Source organism: Euphorbia lathyris, chromosome 9 (assembly GCF_963576675.1).
Source record: "Euphorbia lathyris chromosome 9, ddEupLath1.1, whole genome shotgun sequence".
Lineage (NCBI taxonomy): Eukaryota > Viridiplantae > Streptophyta > Magnoliopsida > Malpighiales > Euphorbiaceae > Euphorbia > Euphorbia lathyris.
Window position 1 is genome coordinate 32,484,542 of NC_088918.1, and position 20,241 is coordinate 32,504,782.

General features: G+C 35.8%; 1 non-coding gene across 1 annotated transcript; it reads right to left on the minus strand.

Moving 5' to 3' along the window:
* Positions 1 to 15,549: 15,549 nt before the first annotated feature.
* Positions 15,550 to 15,656, minus strand: LOC136207670 (small nucleolar RNA R71). The gene has a single exon (XR_010676800.1). It is a non-coding gene; the product is annotated as a small nucleolar RNA R71 (small nucleolar RNA).
* Between the last annotated feature and the right edge of the window lie 4,585 nt (positions 15,657 to 20,241).

A 20,241-nucleotide genomic window follows, 5' to 3' on the forward strand; every position in this document is an offset into this window, starting at 1 on the left:
TAGGAAAGTTGAAGTAGACTGGCGAAAAGAAGAATCATGGTCTGCAAACTTGGTCCCCTGTTTGAGTTAACAAACTTCATAGTGATCACAGGCTCTGGAAAAACACGAGTTGTTGGAAGAATCATTAGAGGTATTTCTGGGGTGGATTCTCGATTAATCTCTTGATCTTGACTGTCCCCCAAACCATTATCATAGAAGTTTTCTTCATCCTGAATGAGTTGCGAATTACAGTCGTAGAAATATCTTCCTTATTTTCCTGAGTTTCTGAAGCCGCTTCTTCTTTGATATCGCAACTTTTCATAAAATCTTCTGATTTTAAAGACTTGACAAGAATGAGAGATTCTTCTAGAATAAATTCTTGCACCTTTTCCAGTTGGATGCCCCTCGGGTTGGATACCTCATCCTCTTGACTGGATTCTGAATCATAGCTCCAAGAAACATCTTCCTCATCTTCTTGAATTTCTACAGGTGCTTCGTGGATACCCCCCGAGTTAGAAGTGCTTGATGGGTCATCATCCTCCTGGCTGAAATCCGAATGGAGGTCATGAGATATATCTTCCTCCTCTTCCTGGGCTTGTACCACTGTCTTCTGGTTCATGTCAGGACTCCATAGAAATTCCATTGACTTCGGGGGATTTGCATATATGGGAAATACTTATAGAGTGGGTTCTTGTTGAATTGTTTCCTCTTTGCTGCCCTCTGAATCAAGATCATTGGACAAGACATCATCCTCTTCGCTGGATTCTGAAACATAGCTCCTAGAAACACCTCCTTCATCTTTTTGAATTTCTATAGGTGCTTCGTGGATGCCCCCCGAATCAAGATCATTGGAATTATTGTCATCCTCTTGCCTGGACTCAGAATCATAGTCGTAGGAGTCGTCTTCATCATCTTGACTTTCTATTGTCATCTCATCATTAGGAATCTTTGTTTTTGGAGGAGTTGGGCGTGTGGGAGATGCCTCTAAATTCGTACTGTGATGAAATTCTCCCTTTTGGATGCCCCCCCCAATAGCTTTCAATGCAGGCTCTTAAAGAAGCTGCTACATTAGCCGCCTGTTTCTTGATTTGATCCATTCTTTGATGATATTCATCATCCGCTGATTGTTTCTCCTCCATAAGTAATGATTCTCCATCATCCTCAACAACTTGGTCTGCTTACACCTCTGCCACATGACTGGAATCCTCGAGAGAATTTTGGTCGTAGCTCATTTTAGAGCACACAATATTTTCATATGTCTTATGCTCGACTGGAGCCTGACCATACTTTTTTCAAACAAGATTGCCGACAAGGACGATGAAAATGGAGGTTTTCATCCCTATAATTACAAATATAATTATTTCGGCAATAAGGATTACTCATCCGTAGATGCTCCCATACTTCAACATAATCAGGACCATGTGGATTCTTATGGGACTCTTGGACTTGCTCCACATAGCAACCATATTGATCATCATAGAATGACGCAGTTTGAACGTAAGCACAACACTTGCAATCAATATTATGTTCGTCACTATGAATAAACTGAACATAGCCATCATCGTAGCATCTAAAGACGGTATACCAATGGACCCACAATCCGGTTGCACTTATTGTAAAATGTCGATCTCGATTGAAACCACCAAAATACACCGGTATCGTAGCATCCCTAGCATCTTCATATGTTTTCCTCGTCATGGTTTGATTGCTTTGCACCTATTAATATTCAGAGGCATTCTCCGTGAATAATAGAAAAAATGGTTAAATTAAATTTATTATGAAAATAAAGTAAATAGATAAAATTGCATAAAGTAAGAGCATGGAATAATAATAAGCTAAATTGAAAAGCTGAGTGTGAGAAAAAAAAATTAATCGTGTTTATAGGAAAAAGGGCATTGAAATTTTTGGCGAAGCTTAAATAAAAGGTCCCACTGGGCGTGCCAAAAATTGTTAGCGTTAGCTAATAAATTTTGGTAAAGCGGAAGTGGGGCAAAAAAATAAATAAATGTGATATGAAAAAAGGTTATGGAAGAAAACATGTACAAAAACGGGTTCTAAAATTTTTGGCAAGCTTAAAAATCAAAAGGTCCCACTGGGCGTGCCAAAAATTGTTAGCGATATTTTCGAAATATGCTAATTTCAACCTTGTCACGTCTGGTTAGGGTGCGGGCGTGCCAGAGAAATTATTTCTCAATTATTAAAGACGGTTAAGTTTGTGAAATTGTGCGCCGAAAATATGAATTCTAATCGAAGCGATTGGCGAGAGACGCAAGGATTGAAAAAGTCCCTCTTGGGTCTCTAGCGCCGTTATAAAAACTTTGCTAGATTAATTATTTTGATTTAAGCTAAGCGTATAAATTGAAGACGGGTAAAATAAAGAAATTAAAGGTGTGAAATTGACACGAGATTTGGTGAAAAAATTGGTATTTTATTGATTTGTTCAAGGTTTGAATACATATGTTCAAAAAGCATGAAATTGAAAATGAATTACAATTGAAAGATTTCTATACTAAACATATAGACAATCAATTGAATTGGAAAAAAACAAATCAATACAAGGAATTAAAATGCAATTAAAATAAAATTGAAATTCAACGATAAACTTGAAGCCACAATAGCTATCTCGGCTGGACGTTGAACTTTGATGTCGGCTTGAAATCCTCGGATGCACCACGGTCGGTTGGGCCCGTATGGTATACGATTTTGGCAATATCAAAACGTGTGGTAGGCAAATGGGGCAGATTTAACCCTTGACTTTGGTGGGATCGATTGAGTGCTTAAGGACCCAGAATTGGATGAGTAAATAGGCTAAACTTAATTTCAGAAAGTGAGGAACAAACTTCTTTAAGGGACCGAAGGCTAAAACGGACTCTAAATAGACGAAATTGGGAGTTGAAAATAACTGGTCGAATCTGGGAAATTCTGGAAACAGAATATCTACAAGAATTTGGGCTGTAAAGATTGGCTTGTAACTATAGTTTCTGAGCATGGAATTGGGGAAATTAAATATACTAGATTGAACCTCAGGACGTCATAAACAACTTTGTTGAAGGGATTGAAAGCAAAAAATGAATTTAAATGGATGAAATCGGGCTTTGAAAATAATTGGACGAATCTGGAAAATTAATTTGAAAACAGAATTCTAGCTAAGGATTGAGCAAACTAAAGGATTAGGAATGCTAAATTGAATTGAAAAAACTTGGAAAGAGGCTATTGGAACTTGAATTAAAGCTAAAGGTAAGCTAAAAGAATGAATTAAAGCTAAGAAAAATGAAGAACAAAGAGGAAGAACTCAAGAACTAAGAACTAAGAATAGAGAGCATTGGAAGGGACCTTAAGAAGGGGGTTTTGTTGTGTTGAGTGAGTGAATAATTATGAAGAATGGAGGGTCTATTTATAGCATTTTAAGATGGCATTTTGAGTAATTAATCACCAACTAACCCTTATTTTTCTCTCTAATTTTAACCACTAACTTGCCACCTCACTAACTTCCTCAACCTCCACAAACCACCACTAACTTCCATGCCACATCACCCCACTACCTTGTTGTTAGAGAGACTTTTAAGGCTTGGGCCTAGGTGTGGGGATGGGCTAGGCTTCGTAGGTTAGCTCGTGGTTGTGTTCGGGTGCATTTGGAGAAGTCGGATGTACCGAAATGGCTTTCGGACGAAGACTGGCATCTAGGTTGCCGAGCTGACAGCCACCTCACCGAGCTAGAGGTTAGTTTATATATATATATATATATATATATATATATTATTCGTCCTTTTTATTTCTTTTATTTAGAAAAATGGAAACTATACCCTAAAATTAAATATAAGCTTTCTATATACATGAAAATAAAATTTATTTATTTTGGGCCAACAGAAGCTGTTCCATTTATCTTAGTATCGCAGACAAGTACCTTTTCACAATAAATTCATTTACCTCTATCACGACCTTCTTTATCTTCATACTTTGTGAAATGCTTCCACACACTACAAAAAAATGATCATCGGGGACGGCTAAATGTGTCTCCAAAAATAAAGAAAATTGTCCCCTATACCTTTAGGGGACAATTTTTGTCATCCTCTTGTTTCGTCCCCTATGTGAGCGTACCCGATTCTATAGGGGACAAAAAGTTGAGTCGTCCTTATTTTGTGGGACAATTGTCGTCCCTAAACATAGGGACTAATGTCGTCCCCATTCTAAGGGACAAATATCGTCCCCGTTTCTAGAGACGATCGTCGTCCTCATACAAAGGAGACAAGTTTCGTCCTTATTCTTAAGAGGACAGTTTTTTTATCTCAAAAGAATAGGACAATTGTCATCTCCATGTAAAGGGAACGACTTTTATCCTTATTCTTAAAGGATGATTTTTTTTATCTCTAAACAAAGGGGCAATTGTTGTCCCCATGCAAAGTGAACGACTTTTTGTCCCTTCATTAGGGGACAATTATTTGTCCTCAAATGAAGAAATGAATGATGTCATCACCAACCAATAAAAAAAATATTTGGATTGAAGAGAGCACCAACACATAATATAGATAACATAATATAAGAAGTTAGTATGACAATTATAGCAGCTAAAAAAGTATGCATACTAGTAGAAAAGATATTTATAAGATACACATATACCTTGGCTAGTGTAGCTAAATCCTCTCGATGAGTTTTACATTCATAATTGGTGTGACCTTTTGCTTATTGCCTTCCTGAAATGAAAATAATTACCAGATTTCAAAAACTTATGATAAAATATCAGCTACTTGAATAGACGCAAAAATACAAAACATTGTTCTTTTCTGCAAGCAAACACTAGTGGTGATTAGTGCAAAATGAGAGCATAAAAAATACTGGAAAGCTTATAATTTTATCTGAAGGGCAATACTATATTTAGAACCTTGTAATAGTAATAAAAGTTGTAACAATAAAAACTGGATACCTTGAGAAATCTTCCAAAGAAAGGGAGTGGAATGGAGAATGGTGCTAGAGATAGACAAACTCGGACATTATAACCAAATCTATCAAAATTGATAATAAAAATACCAGCTTACCATTTGTAAGGGACTAGTGCTAGAATTAGAATCGAGAAAATGGATTCCCTAAAGATGCCTTGTGGTATGGCTCCTCCCAGAAAAATGATTTTTATTGCTTGAATCAGAATTACTTTGTTTTTCCACTCCATCCAAATCAACACCTATAAGCTGCAATAATTTACTTGAAAAAGTGTTTTTAACTGAACTAATATATTATAATCAAAACACTATGATAAGAAGCAATTATCACTTATATTATGCAATGAAAATAAATAAGATAAGTGTACCAATTTTTGTTGAAAATATATATGATATGGATATAAACAAGTTACAGAATTATTATCAATTTAAGGTCATTACAAACTTCAAACATGCTATTTGGTAGGTTTTTCACCACTTTGCGTTGAAAGGGTCTTGATATTGGATTGCATTTACAACATCAATTTCATTATCGAACTCTTTAGCAGATGAGCCACCCAAATAATAAATCGAAAAAATATATTACTTTCTACATTATATTAAGGTCTACATAGAGAATAATGTACAAGCAACCAAGCTAAATGTCATATATTTAATCCTTAGTTAGTAAATAAAAAATAATATTGATAAATTATTCTTAGCAGATAAACTAAATGCCTACTTACCCATCGATAATGACGTTCAGGAGAACCTTAGAGCCAATTGCTAGTCCAGCTAGTTCACCAATATGCATAGTACAAAACAAATAATCTTAGTCATTCCAATATTGCATATTACTTTCAAAGAAACTATATAATAAAACTGAAATTGTTTCATTTGATAAATACAAGGAAGATTGGAATCAAAAAGTCAACAAGTAGGCAACTGAAATCAATGATTATGTGAAGAAATTATAAATTACAGCTCTATTATCTATGGCTACACTAGAGATAAAAAAAATGAGATAGAGTGTGATTATTAACTCAATCACAAAAGTCTGCATATTAGACTCTACTGAGGTTGTTCCTTATTTTATTTCAATTTTAGAACTTTTCGGAAGTAAACAAACTTCATTGACGAGGCACAAGGTAACTACTCAATTGATTATTTCGATTAACTATACACATCCTTAAATTATATTGCCCCTACAATGTTCAAGACTTAAAATTGGAGATTCCGAAACAACAATAATCAATTTACCTCTACAGATAACAGAACATGAGAAGTTATATACACTAACTCTAAATTAGGAATGTAATAACAATTCAACTAAAATAACAACGATCATTATGATCAAGAAGATCGATACCTAAGAAAAACAAATTAACAAAACTCAAACCACTATATATATATATATGTTATATACGTACTATAGTCCACACAAATTCTAGTTTAAATTGAAATTCTAAGCTTATAATTAATCGTAGAGATTTCTTTATGTTGTTCAGTAGAAGGAAATAAAATTTCATTTCTAGCCATTTATTGTGCTAAATCGCTTAAAATGATCCCTAATTTTGCTTAGCTTATCCTACATTTTCAATGTTACACAAGGCATTTGAAAGCATAAATGTACTGATGGATCATTTAGGGCGGGCTTTTCTTCAATTGTGTTAATCAATTCTTCCTTCCTGTAAAATGTATATGACAGTCTTCCAAGTCCCAAAAACTCACATTATAGTGAGTCGGCTTTTTTGCCAAATCAATATTTTGAATGAATTTATATTTAAATAAACCAGAATAACCATTGAAATCAAATGTGAACTTCATTGAATTTATTGAAAATAAATTGATATTCAATAACCTTTGTAAAATAAAGGCTAGATGGTTCTAAACAAAAGTTGATGTTTTATGTCTCCTGAGGCCTTCGATTACAAACCACCCAAATTATATATATTTAATCAACTAGATATATATAATCTAAGAAAAATTGAAATTAGAAAACCCCCAAAATTTATCAAAATCCCCAAATTATATATAGTGAAAGAAATTTAACTTAAAAATCCTAAATGTTAGTAAAATAGTTAAGGAAATCAAACCTTCAATTTCATGTAACAGTTGAAATCAAAATAGAAAAATCACCTCAATACGTCCTCCCTGCCGTGAGGTAGCCGTTGTAACCACAACCCCTGCCAACAATTCTGCCATCGGTTTACCCAAATAAAAAAGAACAAACGAAATAAGGAAGCTCAGATAAGGGTAGTCGGAGAAAGAAACAAGTATTAGAGAGGATGAACGAAGAGGGAGGCAAAGCCGGAGATGGACGAAGAAGTAAAAAAGGAGGCGTGAAGGAGAGAGAAGCGAGAAAGGAAAGAACGTGTGAAAAAGGATATAATTTTGTCCCTAAAAATTTATGTATAAAATTTATAAATATTAGTAAATATTTATTATATATTTTTGTCCTCAATTCTAAGTTAAAAAAGCAAAAGAGACTGTTAATAAATTAGTCCCCCGAAAAAAAATTGAAAAAATAGATTTAAGGATAGTATATATAAATTGTCCTTCATTTTTGTCCCAAAAAGTCAATTATTTTGTAGTGACATTGTGGATCTAGACTTTACTTGTTTCCTATTTTTAGTCTTTGCCTTAGAATTTGCATAGCTTTGGGTAGAATCAAAACGTTGCTTCTCATATCTAGCAACATTTTCAATAGCATTAACATTTCCACCAATATTTCCAGTAACAGAAACACTTGTAAGAATAATAGGTGGGTGTTGCTCCTGATTTTGATTCCCAACAGCTTCATTAGTATCCATTTTGATGATAAAATACAAAAAAAAAAAAAATGATTACAATTTAAAAAGAACAACAGAAAAAAATCATAAAAATGTGTTTTACTAATAAATATAATATTGACAATTTTAATAGAAATTAATAAATATTGATTACTCCATTTTTTGACAAATAGACCGGCACAATATATTCATTATAAATTGTAATATGATATTGATAACTTCATTTTACATTCACTTTTGTTTTCCTAGAAATAAAATTACCGAAATTAAATATGAAATTCAAATATAACACAATCAAATATTAATTACCATGACCAGTTTCCCAATTAAGCATGATCCCCACACATAAATCTAAGTTTCCTTTTTAAGAAAAATTAAACTAATTAATGACTATTAAAATCAATTTTTTTTGATAGGAAAATGAAAAGAAAAACAAAACAGTCCAAAAAAACTAACCCGGGATTAGCCTCGGAAAGCTAACCCCCACAAGATCATCAGAGAGTAAAGAACGGAGGAACTCTAGAAGAAGCGAGAATGATGAAACCCCTAACGTCCTCTCATGACCTTCTGCAGCTAGGCGATCAGCAACCCTGTTCTACTCTCTATAGATATGACCAAAGCTGATAGACTCAAAGAAATGGCATAATCTCTTGATCCCTTTTACTAAATTTTGGTTATCCAAACACACAGCTCTGTTATTGGTGATGAAGTTAACCGCCTCAAGGTTATCAGATTCCACCATAAGCCTTTTCACACCCAGACTCTTGGCAAGCCTAATCCCAGAGATATATGATAAAATTTAGTTCCTTTTAAAGTTCACCATTAAAATCACATGACTTCAACATATATGTAAATTAAAAAAAATAAAAAAACATCAATATTTGTAATTAATTGACAACCATTTACTTGGAGTTTCTATATAAATAGTCAGTAAGGCAAGCATCATGATGGACCATTTTCGGTGGACTTAAATTTTTAACTAAAGCAATCATTGACTTGAGCTTCATTTTAGTTAATTACTAATATACAAACAAATATATATATATATATATATATATATATATATTTATTTATTTATATATTAAGTTCCGTTGGAATTTAATTACACCAATATTTTTTCTGGCTAACCGATAACTAATTACCAAACAATAAAATTTCAGTTTGGTTTGGTAATCGGTTATCAGTTATTTTGCTCACTCGTAACTACAAAATCCAACAAACCCAACTTAATGAATTATATGTGATAAAAAATTTGAACATCAATAACCTTTTCTTCATGAATTTCCAAATCTAGTGGCTATGACACAAAATTAATAAACATTTCTTCAATTATTTAGTACCAAATCAAGCTATGAACCTTAATCTATTATAAAATCTTTATTTCGTAGGTTTGATTCACCGTTTTAATCATTAATCCAAAACCTGGTTTTAGAACTAACATTTTCTAAATGAAATCCTGACACCAGGATGATGAAATGATCAATTGTAAAAAAAAAAAGTCTTTGAAGAAATCTCATAAAGTGCAGACTAACTAATTTATTTATTCAATTCATGTCATTCTTATTTTAGCTATATATGGTTATCTTATATCAGAATTAAATAATAAATCATACCATCGTAATTATTTGTTATGATCAAACATAAATATTAATGTTTTTCTACTGTTTCTTTTGCATATTCCATAATTGAATTTCAAGAAACCTTACCCAAGTGCCCATAAGATAATATTTGCATAAACTCTCTTAAAAAAACCATTACAAATCATTATTTTCTCTGCCATCAAATTTGCCTCTATGTTTCCCTTGCTCATCACTTTGCACCTTTTCTTCATCCTCACATTCATCATCTTGACAAGCATAAATCACTCAAATATCAATTAAGACTTCTTTTCCTTTAACCAAGGTTCTCGAGGCTGTTTTTGCTCTATTACCTTAAGAAGTTGGCTCATCTTCAGTAATGTCAATAGGATTAGTTTTAGTGTTGTGAAAACCGAGACCAATCCTATGGTTTCTTCCCGAGCGCCTCGTGTTCCGATCATAAATTGGTCCACCCGATTTTGCCTTTGCAATTTGCTCCGCATGATTGGGAAACTTTATCGTTATAGGCCTAAGAGTTCTCAACTCCTCTCCCGAGCTTCCGCTTGCATCTGTTAAAAGAAAAAATAAAAAGAAAATTTCAGATTAGCAAGCTGAAATTGAAAAAAATGAAAAAGTCATAAAAAAGCAAAAATGACAAAAAGAAAATAAGAAGACAGTAATAAAAAAGAATCAAGAGTTTAGAGTTTTACCAGTGGGAGGCATACACCAGTTGAAAAGATTGTTCCAACAAGAATCGAAACTCGGGTGATCCGGATAAAGGAAAATTATCCCATGGTATTTCTCCAAACCAGTCTCAGCTTCTGCAAGAGCAGCTGAGATGTCATTCTCACTTTCAGCTTCTGCAAGAGCAGCTGAGATGTCATTCTCACTTTCCCCATGCCTTTCTTGAATAGAAGGAAATGGCAAGGATCCAGGAATGCCTTGGAACAAGTCAAGCTGTCGAGCCCATAAACAAGGAGCATATAATACCATCCCGGTAGCTGACGCTCTCGAACTTCGACTTTTAGAAGTTCCATAATGCAACTTCCTTGTCAAACAAAATAATTTCCACCACTCATGGTCTTTTGGTCTAGTGGCATGAAAGAAGGTTCTAGCATATGAAGGTAAGTACGTGTCATCCCGAGTCGAGAAAATGAAAAAGTCATTGAGAGATGAAGGAATCCTAGTCCAGAAATATTGCAACACTTCTTTTCAAGCTTAAATCAGAGGTACGGTAACACATGTCAATCCCTATGAATTATGACTCAGGCTTGTAAATCCCCGTTGACAAGTGTGGGAAATAAGCAAAAAGCCAAAGCTGGAAAAGCCACAAGCCGCCTTTCAATTTAGTAAACGGATGGTCTGTCACTGTAATGGACAAACGGTGATAGGTGTTTGCCAAAAGCATTGTCCCTAATGCAAGTTTCTGTCCCATCACTAAGGCCTTAGCGATCACGAGTACTTCCGCAGTCGGAGAACATCCCATAGGCTCGAAAATCCATTGGCTCAAGAGAATCCAAACAAAAATTAAGTGATCATCTTCATCGAAGTTTTGTTTGCCTGCAAGTTTGGTTATCATAGTAACATAAGTTCTCGAACCCTTGCCTATCACATTTGGGAAGGCATCACAATTAACCCGACTTGGAACTTCATCCCCAAAAATTGGTAGCCCAGTAATTACCACCACGTCCCTCAAAGTAATCGACATGGGCCCGAGAGGTAAAATTAAAGAATTACAGTGAGATGACCAAAAATTCAAAGCCCCTTCCAATACCGTGGCAGCCATAGTAATCTCGTGAAGTGATAAATAAACAAGTCCAGATATGCCCATACATTCCCAAGCTGCCGAATAAGTACCTTCAATTTTCTTAACAAGATCATTCCATTCCTTAAAGTATCGAGGAAAGATAAGTGATTTTTTGGTTGAATGGAGCTCACGAGTATTGATGTTTAAAGCTAAATCTTGATCACTCGAGAGCGGAAATGGAGGAGGCGGCGGTGCATCAGGCTCAGCTGTAGGTCCGCACGACATGAGCATGTCCTACAAATTCAGAGAAAAATTCAGCAGGTTATCAAATAATTTCCATCACACAACTTGCAAACTTGCAGCATCAATTTTCATATGAGTTTTACCTCGGTGAGCTTCATCTTCTTGCCAAGCCATGAACCGGGAGAAATCATGTAAGCATGTGATGAGGAAGCTGTCAAGAACGCGATCAAACTCGTTAAAATTTGGTTTGCAAGCAATTCATTTGCATTTATTATTTACCAAATGATTATCAACAAGTTTGAAGCTCATTAATTATGAAAAATCAAGTGAACATGGAGAAAAAAACGCAAAACAGAGAAGCAGTAGTCGAGCTCCCTACCATTAATGGTGGAAACTGTCAAAATCAAAATTTTCGAATCGTTTCACTTCAAATTAGTTCATAGAGCTCATATACATAGCCTAAACACCAGAAACACCTTCAAATTCGAATTCCACAAACCCAAAACACCCACACCTAAACATACATTTTTTGCGCAAATACTTAAACTGATAACTAGTGGTGAATTTCCAATCAGTTTCCTTCCATGTGGGGGCGTCGTTGGGTTCGACGGGGGGAAGCTCCGATGCCAAAGTCAGTATGAAAATGGAGAATAAACTGTATTGACAAGGTAGGGTTTAAGAGAGAGAATGAAAGTGTGTACCTCAATAGCTTGGGGTGCAAACTATTTATAGTCATCTGATCATAACTTCCAGTAACCCGAAAGTCCCCATTAATGCCTCATTAATGGCGGTTACGGATCTTCCTTAAGTGTGGCCGTTGTTCCATTAACTGCTTTTATTGGGAATCGGCTCTACCATTTGGCGGGCGGATCGAGGCATAATGGCGGGTCTCACGTAGGTTTGACTATGGATAATGTGTGGTGGAATCCAGGTGATCCGCCACAAGGATGACTTGTTTGATACACCATTGCTTCCTTGGCGCTCCCAATACGCTGCCGTTTCGGTAAATATCCTCTTTGATCCCGTGGAGAATATCTCGATGTTATCAGAAGCCCCCACAAAGTTCCGTTAAAGTCCTTTAGGGCTTTTGCACTTCCTTGCACGCCGTCATGATGAATCAAATTTATGGTCACTCTGTTCCAGGACATTCATAGAGCGACATGTGTCTTAGGCGCGTTGCTCGAGGTGTGATGTGATATCTTCTTCAACTTCTCTCTTTTCTCTCCGATTCATTTGCGTTTTCCTCCCTCATTTTGCTTTGAGTTTTTCTAGAGCTTTTTCCAGCGTCAAGAATCTTCAAAGCTTCCAACTCTCATGTAAGTGAACCTTTTCGTCTTGTTTTCTGGGTTTTTATGAGTTCTTCCTCTGAGTCTACCATCGAACTCTTTAATCTGACCACTTCCTCTGAAACTATAATTAGCTGGACCACTTCTTTTGAGAGTTCTAATTCTTCTGAGAGTACACCTAGTTGTGATTTAACCGAGTTGTGCAACTCGGCGAGGGAGAGTAGAAGTCGTCAAACTCGTTTAGTTAGGACTCGGAATTTTCCCGTCGTCGCGACCCATATTGTTCCGGCAATAGATTCTAGGAGATTTTCTAGAATGGAGGCTTCTCCTTCGACTCTGTTTAGGAAAAAGTTGCCTAGGGCGGAGTCTACTTTGTCCCGTATGAGCGCTTCGGATCTAGCTAATTTGGCGGATCGTTACCCCTGGATCAAAGATTACAAGATTGAGTTGGCGGCTGCTCATCAGTGACCCGCCTGTCCGCCCATAGGTTACCTGTCCATTTATAGCTGTCATGTGGAGAGGGGATTCCGTCTTCCTCTTCCTAAAATGATGGCGGATATCATGGAGTACTTTGGGATCACTGTCTGCCAGCTGCATCCAAATGGCTGGTTAGATATGGCCCTAGACTGTTATTTAGCTTCGAACCTGGGGGTAGTCTGTAATCCTCGAGTCTTCCGGTCTCTTCACAAACCCACGAAGCGAAAGTCCAAGTCTTTTTATACCTTCGCCAAATTCAAAACTTATTCGCCCTTCTGCGGTAAGATGTCGAACGTCCATCTCTGGGACGAAAGATTTTTCTTCGTAAAGATGAAAAAGGACGAACCCCTGGGATTTCCGTCGGTTTGGAATGCCAAACCTCTGCACATGTGTTAAGCCCAAAATATACCTAAAATATCATAAATAATTACATCAATATTGCTACGAATTTATGCTATTTATACCTATTTAGAATACTTTTACTCTCGAATATGTTTCTTTCATGCAAGGTACATAAATATTTGGTAAAATCCAAAAAGGAGTAAAAAGAGCTCAAAAATAGAAGAAAAGCCCTACAAAAGGAGTCGAAGACGACGAAAATTAATAACGCCAAGTCGAGGACACGAACGAAAGCTGAAAAACCGAAAAAGCTCCGTGCCGCGACCGCGGCCCCCCAAATTCACGGTCGCGACACGCGTCCTTCAGCCTTTCTTCCCTTCGTCCGAAGTACAATTGATGCTCCCCCATTCTCGATACGAGCAAGAGATTTTAGAAGCCTAGTTACACACTTTCGTTTTCGACGAAACGCGATCGTTCGGGTGGATAAAGACGTCCTTTCGCAGCGGACACGATCCTTCACAAAGGGACACGACACTTCAATCAAGACTCTTCAGCATCTATAAATAAAGAGTTGATGGAGAGTTGAAAAAATAATAATGATATAGTGTGATATATGCGTAGAAGAAAGAGATTAGTGTAGAATTTATGCAGAAATTCCGAATCAAGTGATTCAGAAGTTAGATTTCGATTCTGTTCAAAAGCAATATGATGTACACACATTGTTTACAAAATAATAACAAAATCAGTAGCGTTTAGACATTGTTCCAGTTTAGTTTACATTTTGGTAGTGGACCGACCCAGTCTCTATTACGAAGATTCAGCGAGAAGATTGAGTAGAGGATTCGCCCCTGAGCCTCACAAACTCTAACGAAACCCAAGGAAAGGATTGACAACCCGTTCACTTGCACGCCGTCGAAGAATTCAATGCTCCATGTTCTCTGTAAACTTGTATCAATTTATATTTCATCTAATAAAGTCCGTTCTATTCGATAGATTTTTATGCAGCACTTATGGTAGCCAATCCACTAAAGTGACTGCTGGTGTTTTCATTAAAACGTAGTTTAATCCAAAATCTTTACAAGGAAACTTTGTTGAACACTTAGGCAAATTATTATCTCGGTAGAGTTTTAATTTGGTTAAGGGCAATTATCCCGGATAAGGGTTTTGTCGCGTTCAAAGCCTATTAATTAGAGGTTCCGTCATTTATTTCATCTTTATAATTCGTACAAAGTTTAAAGTTGTTTTCTTTGCTTAATGCAAACGAATATACTTGTTTACTTTTCTAAAGTACTAAAACGTTCCTGTTTTGCATATTCATTATTAATCAGATATTTTCTAACATCTTCACATTCTAATCTAATTCTCATTCTAGCAATTTCAAAACCAAAACCGATTAAACGATTTTCCCATATTATAAACCTTAAAGTAAATTAACCGATTGTAAATAAGTTTTGTTAAAAAAACATTCCATGTGGGATCGATATCTTTTATTACTACAAGCGTATACCGTGCACTTGCGGAAATCGCTCAACAAGTTTTTGGCGCCGTTGCCGGGGAATGCCAAAATTTTTGACAAAATTTTAAATTTTTCGTGTTTTATTACGAATCTAGGTTTATTCATACTTATTCAAACTTTTACATTTTATTTATTTTTAATTACTAACATATTTATTTTTCAAATTCTGTTTTGTAGGTAGTTTCGGTTCGTGCGAATTTTCAAGTTCATGCGCAGTTCTCGAAGTTCGGGCACGTCACCAGATCCTATTGACCCAGAAATTGAAAGAACTCTTAAAAAGAACAAGAAAGAAAAGAAAAAGAAAAACAAAACCCCAATAAAAACTAAAATTACCGAGCCAGAAGTTATGGCCACACTTATGGATTACACTAGGCCAGGAGTGGCCGGTGTAACAAACAGTATAGTTAGACCCCAAATTAATGCAAACCAATTTGAAATTAAGCCTGCGTTGCTTAATATGTTGCAAAATAATGTAACGTTTTACGGGTTACCTAACGAAAATCCTAATACCCATTTGACAAAATGTGACTGCAGAAGCAATCAATCTTCGCCTTTTTCCTTTTACTTTGAAGGATCGAGCCAAAGAATGGTTAACTTCTATGCCAGCCGCATCAATTGAGACTTGGGAGCAATTAGCCCAAGCATTTTTATCAAAAATTTTCCCTTTAGCAAAAACCGCAAGAGTCATTAAAGAGTTAACGTCTTTTTCTCAAAATGATAGTGAAACTCTATATGAGGCTTGGGAACGTTTTAAAGAACTTCAACGTTTATGCCCACACCACCAATTGCCCGCTGAACTTTTAATGCAAACATTTTATAATGGACTAAATCCTACAACTAGAGGTTCATTGGACGCTATGTCTGGAGGGTTATTCATGAAGAAAACATCTGCCCAAGCAAGAGAACTTTTGGAGGAAATGGCAATGAACAGCAGTATGTGGCCCGCGGAACGTGGACACCTACCATCAGCGAAACCATCATCCTCAACTACATCATCAGTTAAAGGTATAGTGAATCTTGATCCAGTAGCGATGTTGCAAGCCCAATTTTCTGCCTTGTCGCACAAAATTGATCGGTTTATGGCACCGTGTGATCCGAATGGTCAACTAATCCGAACGGATGTGGATTATGAAGGTATGAGTGAAATTGAACAGGTAAACTTTGTCCAAGGACAAAACCAAACTAATAACCCTTATTCCAATACATATAATCCTGGATGGAGAAATCATCCTAACTTTAACTGGAGAGATAGTAATAACAATAATGTTAATGCTAATCAAAATCGTACTAATAATTATCAAAATCAATCAAGAGATACGATTAGCACTTTATCTTCTAAAATCGACAAATTCATTGATGCGATGAGCGGAAAAATAAGTAATCACGACGATGGTTTTAAACGGATCGAGAATAAATTCGATCAGCTTATTAAAACCAATCATCCAACATCCATAATTTGGAGATTCAAATTGGACAACTCGCTAAATCAATTCCATCCCGCAAAGAGGGAAGTCTTCCAAGCCATACGGAAGAAAATCCGAAAGAGCATGTTAAGGCTATCACTCTTCGTTCAGGGAAAAACTACTTAGGCCCGGAAATGCCCGGAAATTCGACCTTACCTGGAACTGATTTACCAAAGCCCAAAGAAGATACATTAAAACAAAAAGATGCACCGATTGACTCTAGTACGAAAACTTTTGTACCCAAACCACCTTTTCCACACAAAGTCCGCAACAAGGACTATGACAAACAACTTTTAACATTTTTAGACAAACTTAAAAATTTGCATATTAATTTAACGTTTATGGATGCAATTACGCAAATTCCCAATTATGGTAAATTCCTCAAAGAGTTAATTTCAAAGAAAATCAGTTGGGAAGGAATTTCATCCATTTCACTAACTGAGGATTGCAGTTCGATTGTGTCAAGCAATTTGCCCACTAAACTCAAGGATCCCGGATGTTTTACCATTCCGTGTAAATTGGGAGATATTGAATTTCCAAGTTGTCTTTGTGATTTAGGAGCAAGCATTAACTTGATGCCATTATCTATTTTTAATAAGTTAGGCTTAGAAGAAGACATCAAACGTACCAATATGGTTTTGCAATTAGCGGATCAAACCACTAAAAGACCATACGGTATAATTGAGGATGTTTTAGTTAAAGTTGACAAATTTATTTTTCCTACCGATTTCGTTATTTTAGATTTTGCTTATGATGTAAATTGTCCGCTAATCTTTGGTAGACCGTTCATGAACACGGGACGTGCTCTAGTTGATGTGTCGGAAGGGAAAGTAGTTTTACGAATAGGAGATGATAAGATTGAGTTTGATATGAACCAAGCGATGAAATATCGTATGGAAGATTTCGCTTGTATGAAACTTGATTTAATTGAAGAATGTGTAAATGACATTGTTCAAAAAGAAGAAATAATAGAACCTATAATGAGCGAGGAACTAGAAGATAAGGACCCAGAACCTTTGATTCGAGAAGATGGACCAGTTCCGCCTTCAATTGTAGTTCCACATAAATTAGAACTTAAGGAATTACCAAGTCATTTGAGGTACGCTTTCTTAGGCGAAGGCGATTCTCTACCTATTATTATCTCTAACAAACTAACACAAGTTCAAGAAGAGAAATTGAAAGTAGTTGTTAGAAATAGGATAGGAAGTATGGGTTGGCAAATTTCAGACTTAAAAGGTATTAATCCAAGTATTGTAATGCATAGAATTCATTTAGAAGAAGATAAGCCACCTAAAGCGGATAGGCAAAGACGCCTAAATCCGAACATGAAAGAAGTAGTAAAAAATGAAATTACTAAACTTCTGGATAATGGAATCATCTACCCTATCTCGGATAGTGAATGAGTTAGTCCAATCCATTGTGTACCTAAAAAGGGAGGCATAACAGTTGTAAGGAATGAAGAAGGTGAATTAATACCTACGCGAACCACCACTGGTTGGAGGGTTTGTATAGATTATAGAAATTTAAATAAAGCAACTAGGAAAGATCATTTTCCCCTTCCTTTCATTGATCAAATGATCGAAAGGATAGCTGGTCATGCTTTCTACTGTTTTCTTGATGGTTACTCCGGATTCTTTCAAATATACATTTACCCGGATGACCAAGATAAAACAACCTTCACATGTCCTTACGGAACATTTGCATATAGAAGAATGCCCTTTGGTCTATGTAACGCACCTGCAACATTTCAACATTGTATGACTGCGATGTTTAATGATTTCATTGAAGATATCATGGAAGTTTTTATAGACGATTTTTCAGTTTATGGAGATTCTTTTGATTCGTGCCTAGAAAATTTGGATAAAGTTTTGTCTAGGTGTGAAGAAACAAATTTGGTATTAAATTGGGAAAAATGTCATTTCATGATTGACGAAGGAATTGTTTTAGGTCACAAAATATCTGAAAAAGGATTAGAAGTAGATAGAGCAAAAACCTCAGTAATAGAGAAATTACCCCCTCCAACTTCTGTTAAGGGAGTAAGATCATTCTTAGGACATGCTGGTTTTTACAGAAGATTTATTAAAAAAAATTCTGTAATTTCCAAACCACTTACTAATTTACTCATGAAAGATTCAACCTTTGATTTTAATGAAGAATGCGTTAAAGCATTCGAAACATTGAAAACAGCTTTAGTCAGTGCACCTGTTATTGCTAAACCCGATTGGGATCTACCATTTGAAATTATGTGTGATGCAAGTGATTTAGCTGTCGGATGTGTTTTAGGTCAAAGGAAAGATAAGAAACTTCATGTCATTTATTATGCAAGTCACACACTGTCTGGTGCACAATTAAACTACACTACAACAGAAAAAGAAATGTTAGCCGTAGTTTTTGCATGTGACAAGTTTAGGTCATATTTATTAGGTTCAAAAGTTATTATTTATACTGATCATGCAGCATTAAGATATTTATTTGCTAAAAAGGATGCAAAACCACGTCTAATTAGATGGGTTTTATTGTTGCAAGAATTTGATATAGAAATTAAAGACAAAAAGGGAGTTGAAAACCTTGTCGCCGATCATCTATCGAGACTTGAAGATGAAAACGGTCCTATAGGTGAAACTACCGGTATACGAGATGATTTCCCTGATGAACACCTCTATCAAATAAAAAGTGCCATGTCACCATGGTATGCAGATATTGCTAATTATCTTGCAGCCAATATTGTTCCGGAAGGATTAGATTTCCAACAAAAGAAGAAATTTTTCTTCGATATTAAACAATATTTTTGGGAAGATCCCTTTTTGTTCAAGACTTGTGGTGACGGGATAATTAGGAGATGCGTTGGTGAAAATGAATACGAATCCATAATGTCGGAATGCCATTCTAGCTCTTATGGAGGACATAATGGAGTTAACAAGACATCTGCTAGAATATTTGAAAGCGGTTTCTTTTGGCCTACGATGTTTAAGGATGTCCGTTCATTTATCACTCGTTGTGATAAGTGCCAAAGAACAGGAAATTTAGGAAGGAAAGATGAGATGCCCCTAACAACCATATTAGAAGTTGAAGTCTTCGATATGTGGGGAATAGATTTCATGGGACCTTTTCCCCCTTCCAATGGTAAAACTTACATATTAGTTGCCGTCGATTATGTTTCGAAGTGGGTTGAAGTAATTGCAACCCCGACGAACGATTCTAAAGTTGTCGTTAATTTTCTTGACGATATATTCTATAGATTTGGTTGTCCAAGAGTTATCGTTATGATGGTGGTACTCATTTTATAAACAAGAGTTTTGAAACGCTTATGAAAAAATATGGAGTGCGCCACCGCGTATCAACGCCGTACCATCCTCAGTCAAATGGTCAGGCGGAGATATCAAACAGAGAACTCAAATGGATTCTCGAAAAAACAGTTTCATCTTCTAGAAAAGATTGGTCTTCTAAACTCAATAATGCGCTATGGGCATACCGTACTGCATTTAAAACGCCAATAGGAATGACTCCGTACCGTTTAGTGTATGGTAAGACATGTCATTTGCCAGTCGAATTAGAACATAAAGCCTATTGGGCTATTAGAGAACTAAACTTTGATTTGCAACAAGCAGGTAAGAAACGTTTGCTCAATTTGAATGAGTTAGATGAGTTACGTCATCTATCTTACGAAAATGCAAAGATTTATAAAGAAAAAGTGAAAAAATGGCATGATGCCAAAATTAAAGTCAAACACTTTAATATTGGGGATAAAGTGCTGTTATTTAATTCACGACTTTGTTTATTTCCAGGAAAACTTAAGTCCAGATGGTTAGGACCATATTTAGTCGTAAAAACATTCGATTACGGTTCTTTAGAACTGGAAGGTCCTACCAGAGTTTGATTCAAAGTTAATGGTAATCGATGTAAAATCTA